We start from the raw sequence: 8,386 nt of genomic DNA on the forward strand, positions 1-8,386 counted from the left end.
AACATGGTGGTAGATAGCATGTCTCTTTACTATATAATAGGTATTCAATAAGAGGTTTTAATGTGCTGACTTATTAACTTCACGTCCAAACTTTATAATCATGACATGTTTGCTTGATTTGCAGATATGAAAGAACTTAACCATGCTAAAACTTAGGTGATCTATAAAGAAGAGAGAGAGAGGTATGGTAAGGACAAAGATCTTGCAACTATTTCCAGCATCAAAGAAGATGAGTTCTCGCTACAAGGCAAAACACTTAGCCTCAAAGAGTGAAGGAAGCTATTCCCAAACCACTTTCTGCATCAGTAACTATTTCAAATTAGCGACCATGCAAAGGACTCATCTCCAGTAAAGCTCTTAGATTTGCAGCACAAAGGGCTAGCACAAGTACTACTACAAAGATTCATATGATGAGAGAGGATCATGCAAAAAAAAACCAAATGGTAGCTCACTTCATACAATAGTGTTACAATTATAACATCCTAAGGAGGCAGGTAGATTGGTTAGACTTCTCAAAGAATTCTCACATTGGCCATGGTCGCACTTTAAAAAAAGTGGCAGCAAGAAACACCAATAACCCGATGCATGCACGCAAACACCCCACGGTTCTACTTCTCGAAGAGTCAGAGATTATCATTGAATTAGCAATCCAGGGGCAAGATCTTGCAAGCCCAAGAGAGATACCTTGCATGTTGTGTAGCCGAATCCTTGAGCTTAAGATAGAGATATTGAAAAGCTGCAACGATATGCCTCCTTGTATGGAACTCTGCGTGACAAGGCTAGTCCTTTGCAACAAGGACTTACAAACCAATCTCATGAGTCTAGAGGTGCTGACTTCAAAATAGATGACCTACCTGACAAGCTAACACAATCATTGGCTTAAGCACCCTTCTCAGTTTCACCGATCTCTTTCCTTAAGAATCCAATGTGCTGTATCACAATTTTTGTAATCTCAAAATTGCATTTACCCTCTCATCTCCTCCTTTTTTGTATTCTTGAAAAGAAATTGTGTTATATCTAGTTGTAATTGTAAATCTTATTGAAAAATTAGGTGTAGCACTTGTGTGTGTGAGAAAGAGAGAGAGAGAGAGAGAGAGAGAGAGAGAGAGAGAGAGAGAGAGAGAGGTGTGAACATCAAGTACCATGTAGCATTGTATTCCATCACATATTGTTATCAAACTTAACAAAATTTAAAAGGCATAATTCACAGATCATCGTCGGCGTCAAACACACCAACCATATCATCTACTTCATCCATATCTGAGCATTTTGAAGCTATCTTCCATTCCATATCATTGTCATCATCAATTTGCAGCAATAACTTCATGGGTTTGGAAGACACCATAGTGCTTTTCTGCTGCTCTTGTTGCAATTTGCACTGGCTTATGGATAAGTCTCATGCTATAGAAAACATACACCAAATCAATAGCCCATTTAGGATGAAGGCAGTTGGGAGATTTTTTTGCGTGCTTACTTCAATAAGCTTCTATTGCTAAATGGTTGATTTGCATGATATTTTCTTCACTCAAAACACATGATGAAATATTTCATTACAAATAACCAAAATCATATCTTAGTCCACAAAGATACAAAACATAAGAAATTGTCTTTCTTCTGTATGGTTTAGGAAATAATGCTCAACTCACTCTTTGAGGTCAAGAAGATACTCATACACACAAACGTTAGGATGCACAAACTACTCAAGTTTTATGATCTAAATTTTTCATTTCTAACACTTCTCCCACAAAACAATGGGAAAGGGCAAGGAATATGAATAAAGGTTGGTTTTAAGCATATTCTTCTATTTTATGTCTTGAAATTCAATTCATACATTGAACAAAACATTTGATTTGGACATGTCTTATAGCAAAAAAGGGTTATTCACTCAGATCTAGGTATGTGTATCAAACTTTGAGTGAAGAAGCACAATATAGGACTCCTACATAGTCACATTTACCTACAATTCAACAAAAAGATAGATTGGATATATCATATCCTGATGTGGAAAATGATGAAGATAAGGAGCAACTAACTACTGCCATGATATCATCCATTGCCCTAGATATTATATCCACTACACAAAATGTTAGCCAATTACAACTTCAGAGGAAAGATACGACTCATGATGTGGTGGCTTCTTGGACAATCACTTGATTTGGGATTGTTAGATGATGTGTTTTCAAAACTTTTTTGTGAAGTGTAGTTGCTCTGCTCCATTAATCCCTTTGTGTAGATTGATTTCTAATGAAGAAATCTATATCGGCTCTAGCCATGTTGAGAATTTCTTGAATCCTTTGATAGCCATAGTTATGTTGATGCATCTGCCCCTTTCTTGGTCTCCCTCACTCGACGTGAAATCTCTATCTACTTTGATGTGACAAAGATAGATTTTCAAAAGTTTGGGCCAAATTGGGTTCTTCAACATAAGAGATTTAGGATAGAAATCAATGGAAAAGAGTGGGAGGATCTCAAACGTGAAAAATCATCGTGTGAAAGCATGGGTATCATGTGTGCAAAAAGGTGGATTCCTTTTCAAAATATGAAGTTTTTTTATTTATTACGATCCAGAGAGAAATATCCTAAATTTTTTTTTCCTTTATTGATATTTTGGTTACGCATCCTCTCTTGCCATGTGCGTGTAAGGTGTCAATTTTTGGTGAGTTTCTATTGGCTTTGAAGTCTCATGATAAGGAAGTACACCACATTTTAGAATTAGGAGGGACATCTGGTTTGATTTTTTAATCATTAAATATATTAATTTTCATTGATAAAATATGCAGTATGTTATAGATCGATGCGCACAAGTGTAAGTCTAGGTGAAAACATTGGCACTAACTATGTTCTCTCAAGAACATAGTTAATCTTCCTTTAATTGATTGCGAGATAGGTGAAGAGGTCACAAAACAATTATCAAATGCTTAAAGAATTTTCATTGCAAGGAATAGTTTGAGGTGGTCTAGAAATGTAAGGTCCCCAACCCGTCAACACCGAAAACAGGATGGGATCCTTGACAGGTCTCTAGGTCTGATAAAAATCAGAGTCTCTAAACAAAAAAAATCCAAGGAATAGACCTTTACCATTGACAATGGCTTGGGTCTATAGCCTTAGAAGTAGACCTAGTCCTATCTCGTAGTGGAAATGGGACAACGTATTCAAACAGCCTACAAAAAAAAATTCTTATTCTGGCCCTATAACTTCATCATTCAGATTATGGTTTCCTTAGCCAACGCTTTTCTCCCCCTAACATATGTGAGGGCACAGCCGTTGGTGGATTCCTCTTCCAAGTGAAGAAGTTTCTAAAACGTTTTAGTGCGCGGGAATGGATAGTTACATGACTCATCAGATCCACCCGTCCATGATTGACAACCTTAGTCAATCCCCACTTACCACCCCGCACTCACACATGATTCTTTTGTTATTTAATTACTACCATGTTCTTATCACAATTAAAATAATGATTCCTTTTATCCTTCATAACATAATTTTATTAAAACAGCCCTTGCAAACAGTATTAAAAACATTATTTTAGCAAACATACATCTTTAAACTTAAGACAGGGTACTGTCAATCAAAACATTATCCATAATAACCATGACCAGTACTCTTCATGTCTCAAGACCACCTAAGGGTGAAAAAACGGCACCCATTCCTTATTCACAATCCGGAGTGGATAAACCCCCACCCAAGGTTCCCGGTGCCCATACACCAAAACCAGTTGCCCATACAACCGGGCGGCTCCCCTAGGATAAAAACGGTATCTTAACTTATATAGAAACATCAAGACATGACACGGAGTAGAAAATCATCGTTCATGGGGATAACTGACTTAACCGTGGCTAGAAATCCAATCATTATCATCAATTTATACTAAGGAGTCGGAGGTGTCTTGAGACAATCTGTCTTAAGGATGATCAATCATATCTTTCCTATTTCAACTAGTTTTAACCCAAACAATTCTTTCCAACATTATAAACAAATGCACGTTGGAAGTTACCTTCCGTTTCAACGAGTTTATCCTTCCTAACTTTATGTATGCAATGCTAACTTAAAAATGAACTTTGAAAAGATTCTAAGTGAACAAAATAGAAACCCACCTGGTGTTGCTCGGCCATCTACTGTTGGGCTGGAGCCTGCAAACTTTCCTTAGTTGTCCTATGGCTAGGCCCAGCCTCATGGTCATTAGTGGCTTTGTTTCGCTTGTTGCTAACATCCTCTTCCTCAGTAAGAGGATTTTCCCTGCTTCTCTTTGGAGCCATGTTGGCAGCCTTATAAAAAGACTTAATCCATTTAGAAGCTTAATTCAATAGTCTTCGTTTTCCTTGTTTACCCAAAAATAAGGATTTTTGGAATAAATAGGTATCTTTAATAGTTGATTTGATGAGATATTTCTTCCATAACTTATTTATGCTATAAGTAATTTTTTCCCACTCTTCAATAATGGTTTTGGACCTCATGTATTTATTTGGCAATTAGATAAATTCATTTCCTAATTTTCCTTGTCCATTTTATACAAGAATTGGTTGTTTTTATTGAAGACACATAACTAAACTATTTATCTAAGGTTGGGATATTTATCATGTATTCCTCAAGGTGTGTTCTTCCTCTGATATTGACATCAAATGTTTTTGGGTTAATTTACTATATTTCTCCTTTTATTTTACCCTAAAAATAATGTAATTTTACTAGGATATTTAGTTAACCTAATTTTCTGATGGTAACATAATTATCACAGGTTTCCCAAAGTCTAATTCACCTCTGATAAATAGTTCAATTTAATTTAAATCTATTTGGTAATTTCTCCTATTTAATTTGTCTTAAAAACAGGGTAATTTAGCTAAAGTAAGTAGTTAGATTACTCCTTTGAGCTTGTCCTAGTTATCACAGATTCCCTAACATCTAATTAATCTCTAATAAATAACTCATATCAATTTGAATCTATTTGCTAATTTCCCCTATTTAAATTGTCCAAAAAACAAAGTATTTTTTATAAAGTAATTAGCTAGATTAATCATTTGAGCTTTCCCTAGTTATCACAGGTTTCCTAACATCTAATTAATTGCTAATAAATAACTCAATTCAATTTGAATCTATTTGCTAATTTTCCCTATTTGATTAAGTATCTGAGCTTCCCCTAATTATCATTGGTTTCTTAATACCTAATTAACCACTGATAAATAACTCAAAGCATTTTAGATCAGTTTACTAATCTCCGCTATTTAATTAGCCTTTAAAATAGAGTATTTTTGGTAAAGTAATTACCTAGATTATTTATCTGAGCTTATCTTAATTATCACTCATTTTTTAACACCTAATTAACCACTAATAAATAACTCAAATCAGTTGCAATCAGTTTACTAATTTTCCCTATTTAATTAGTCCTGAAAACATAGTATTTCTGCTAAAGAAGTTTGTTGAATTAATTATCTGAGTTTCTCCTAATTATCATGGGTTCCTTAACACCTAATTAACCACTGATAAATAACTCACAACATTTAAAATTAATTTACTAATTTCCCCTATTTAATTAGTCTTAAAAACAGAGTATCTCTGCTAAAGTAATTAGCTATATTAATTATCTGAGTTTTTCCTAACTATCATGGGTTGTTCAACACCTAATTAATCACTACTAAATAACTCACAGCATTTGAAATCAATTTATTGATTTTCCCTTTTTTATTAATATTAAAAAAAGAGTATTTCTACTAAAGTAATTAGTTAAATTATTTATCTGAGTTTCTCCTAATTATCACAGGTTTTTGAACACCTAATTAACCACTGATAAATAACTTCTAGCATTTGAAATCAGTTTATTAATTTTTCCTATTTACCTAGTCTTAAAAACAGAGTATCTCTGCTAAAGTAAGTACCTATATTAATTATCTGAGCTTCTTCTAATTATCACGGGTTTCTTAACACCTAATTAACCACTGATAAATAACTTCTAGCATTTGAAATCAGTTTATTAATTTTCCCTACTTAATTAGTCTTAAAAACATAGTATCTCTGCTAAAGTAATTAGCTATATTAATTATCTGAGATTCTCCTAATTATCACGGGTTTCTTAACACGTAATTAACCACTGATAAATAACTCAAAACATTTAGGATCAATTTGATTATTTTCCCCTTTAATTTTCTCTAAAAAATAGTGTAATTCTGCCTAATTAATTAGAAAAATTACCTAGCTTAATGAATGTCTAATGCAGCTCTGATAATTACCTCAACTTAATCTAAGATTAATTAATATATTTCTCATTAATTCATGGTTAATTTGAGTGATTTCAGCCCTAATACGATAGGATAATTAATTAGCTTAATACTACCAAGCTTACTTACAACAATCAGTAGAGAATAATTAATTAAGAGAGGGTTTATGAGTATACATAGGTCTAATCTTTGATTTATTAACAAAATAGATTAATCTAGCCTTGCTAATTAAGAAGGATTAGACTAATTATCATTTAGGTTAATCAACTAGAGCTTAATCTCTAGGGATTTTTGCGTAGCATTCTCTCTAGATGAGAGAGAAAGTGTCAAGGCTTTGAGTCTATCGAATTTGTGAAGCAAGGGGTTCTATTTATAGTTTTCTGGCACTGACAAGCTCTCACAGGCTGTAAAAGGTAGTTGCTTGCAGTTCAAGCAGTCCCCAGCAAGTCAAAAAATGCCCTCTACTACTAAATGACTCCCTGACAGGTCAGTGATGACCCTTCCATTACTTGCCAGCTTTTAAAATGTCAATTCTGCTATATTTTGACCTATTTTTGCTTAATTGGTAAAATATCTTGTAAATATCTGGGAGGCCTTTAGTAAAGTCTATGCTTAAATGATTACTGCAACCCTATAATTTTTCTTAATAATTTAATTTACATTGAATCTTTCAGAAGGACTAGCGGGGTCAGTTTTTGTCTGAATTTAAATCTGAAAATTTATACCCCGGGGTTTGCTGTGCTTAAGATTCTAAAAATACCAATATTTGCCATGGTCGAACAATTCTACATTTCCTTTTCAATAATCATATCAGTTTGATTAAGCTTTATACAATCTTTAAGGTTTCAAAAACTGGAAACCTTACAATCACCCCAACTTAAGAATTTGAGATGTCCTCATCTCAACCGAAATTGGGAAAATCTTTGAGAAGAGAAATTCATCCTCCCAAGTGGCATCTTCGAAGGGATAACCTTTTCACTTACCAATGTTACTGATTACTCTAAGAGTTCTTTCCTCGAGAAACTCTTAGTGTTGAGCTCATCTTAAAAACCTTTACAAACCATTCGTATCATCTCAAAAACTAGGCTAATTCAATTCCATAAAAGATACATATATCCACCTTGTCAACATGAACGCGCTAGGTCTAACTGACCGTTCAGAGCAATCAGTGTTCGACAAGTATCATGTATTTCAGCTTTGCCAATATGAATGCGCTCGGCGTGTTCTTGCCATTCTGAGCAATCTGCATTCGGCACAAGCTTCCACCATTGCACGAGAGGTACCCCCTCTGTGCTCTAACCTGGTTAACGAACAATATGTAAAGGGTTTTAAGAAGTATCATACCAAGAGTTCTTTTTCGGCTTCTTGTTAACGTCGTAAATTAATACTTTCATATCTAGGTCATTCTTCAAGGAAGGCTATCGTGTACACAAGGAATGTGAGTTGGTTTCTTAATAACTATCTCAATCTCAAGATTCAATTTCTTCTCGCACTATCGAGAACCTCTGTCTCATTTGCTAGATCAACCCTTAACTTCTTGATTAAATACCAACTTAACTTTAGATTCATTAAGTAATTTTGGAGAAGAAAATCATGTATACCATTATAATATATAAGTAACTCAAGTTTTTACATTATTGATTTATAGTGGTTTACAAAGCTCTAAGATTGCGAACTATGGCCAAGCGAGTGGCTCTTTTATCTTTCTTATTCATAAAGTTGGTTCTCCTATGATTGCATAAGATCCGGTTCCTTGTGCTCTTCCTCTACCTCGTCCTCTATTTCTACCTCCTCTTACATTATGTCCTTGATTTTGAGGAATGGTTCTAGCATTAGTTCGAGGGTTTTGCTCTTTAGGATAGTTATTTCTATAGTGCCCCATTTGATTGCATCCATAGCACCTAACGTTTGGGACGGTCTGCTCCAAGTTTACTACTGCAGCTAGTCCATGTTGTTGGTATCCTTGGTTGAAAGTTCCCCTGGCTCTTCCCCTAAAGTTATTAAATCCATTATAGAGTTGGTTCCTTTGGCTGCGAGAGACTTAGCCCTGAGAAGGGCATCTTGTATTCATGTAGGCCTCATGGCTTTGAGACGTGTAATTAGGGGTTTGTTGAGGCCTTGACAGAAACGGGCAATTTGTTTCTCCATGGTCATCTGGAGAGCATAGCGTCGTAAAGAAA

Source organism: Adiantum capillus-veneris, chromosome 2 (assembly GCF_014529385.1).
Source record: "Adiantum capillus-veneris isolate H3 chromosome 2, ASM1452938v2, whole genome shotgun sequence".
NCBI lineage: Eukaryota > Viridiplantae > Streptophyta > Polypodiopsida > Polypodiales > Pteridaceae > Adiantum > Adiantum capillus-veneris.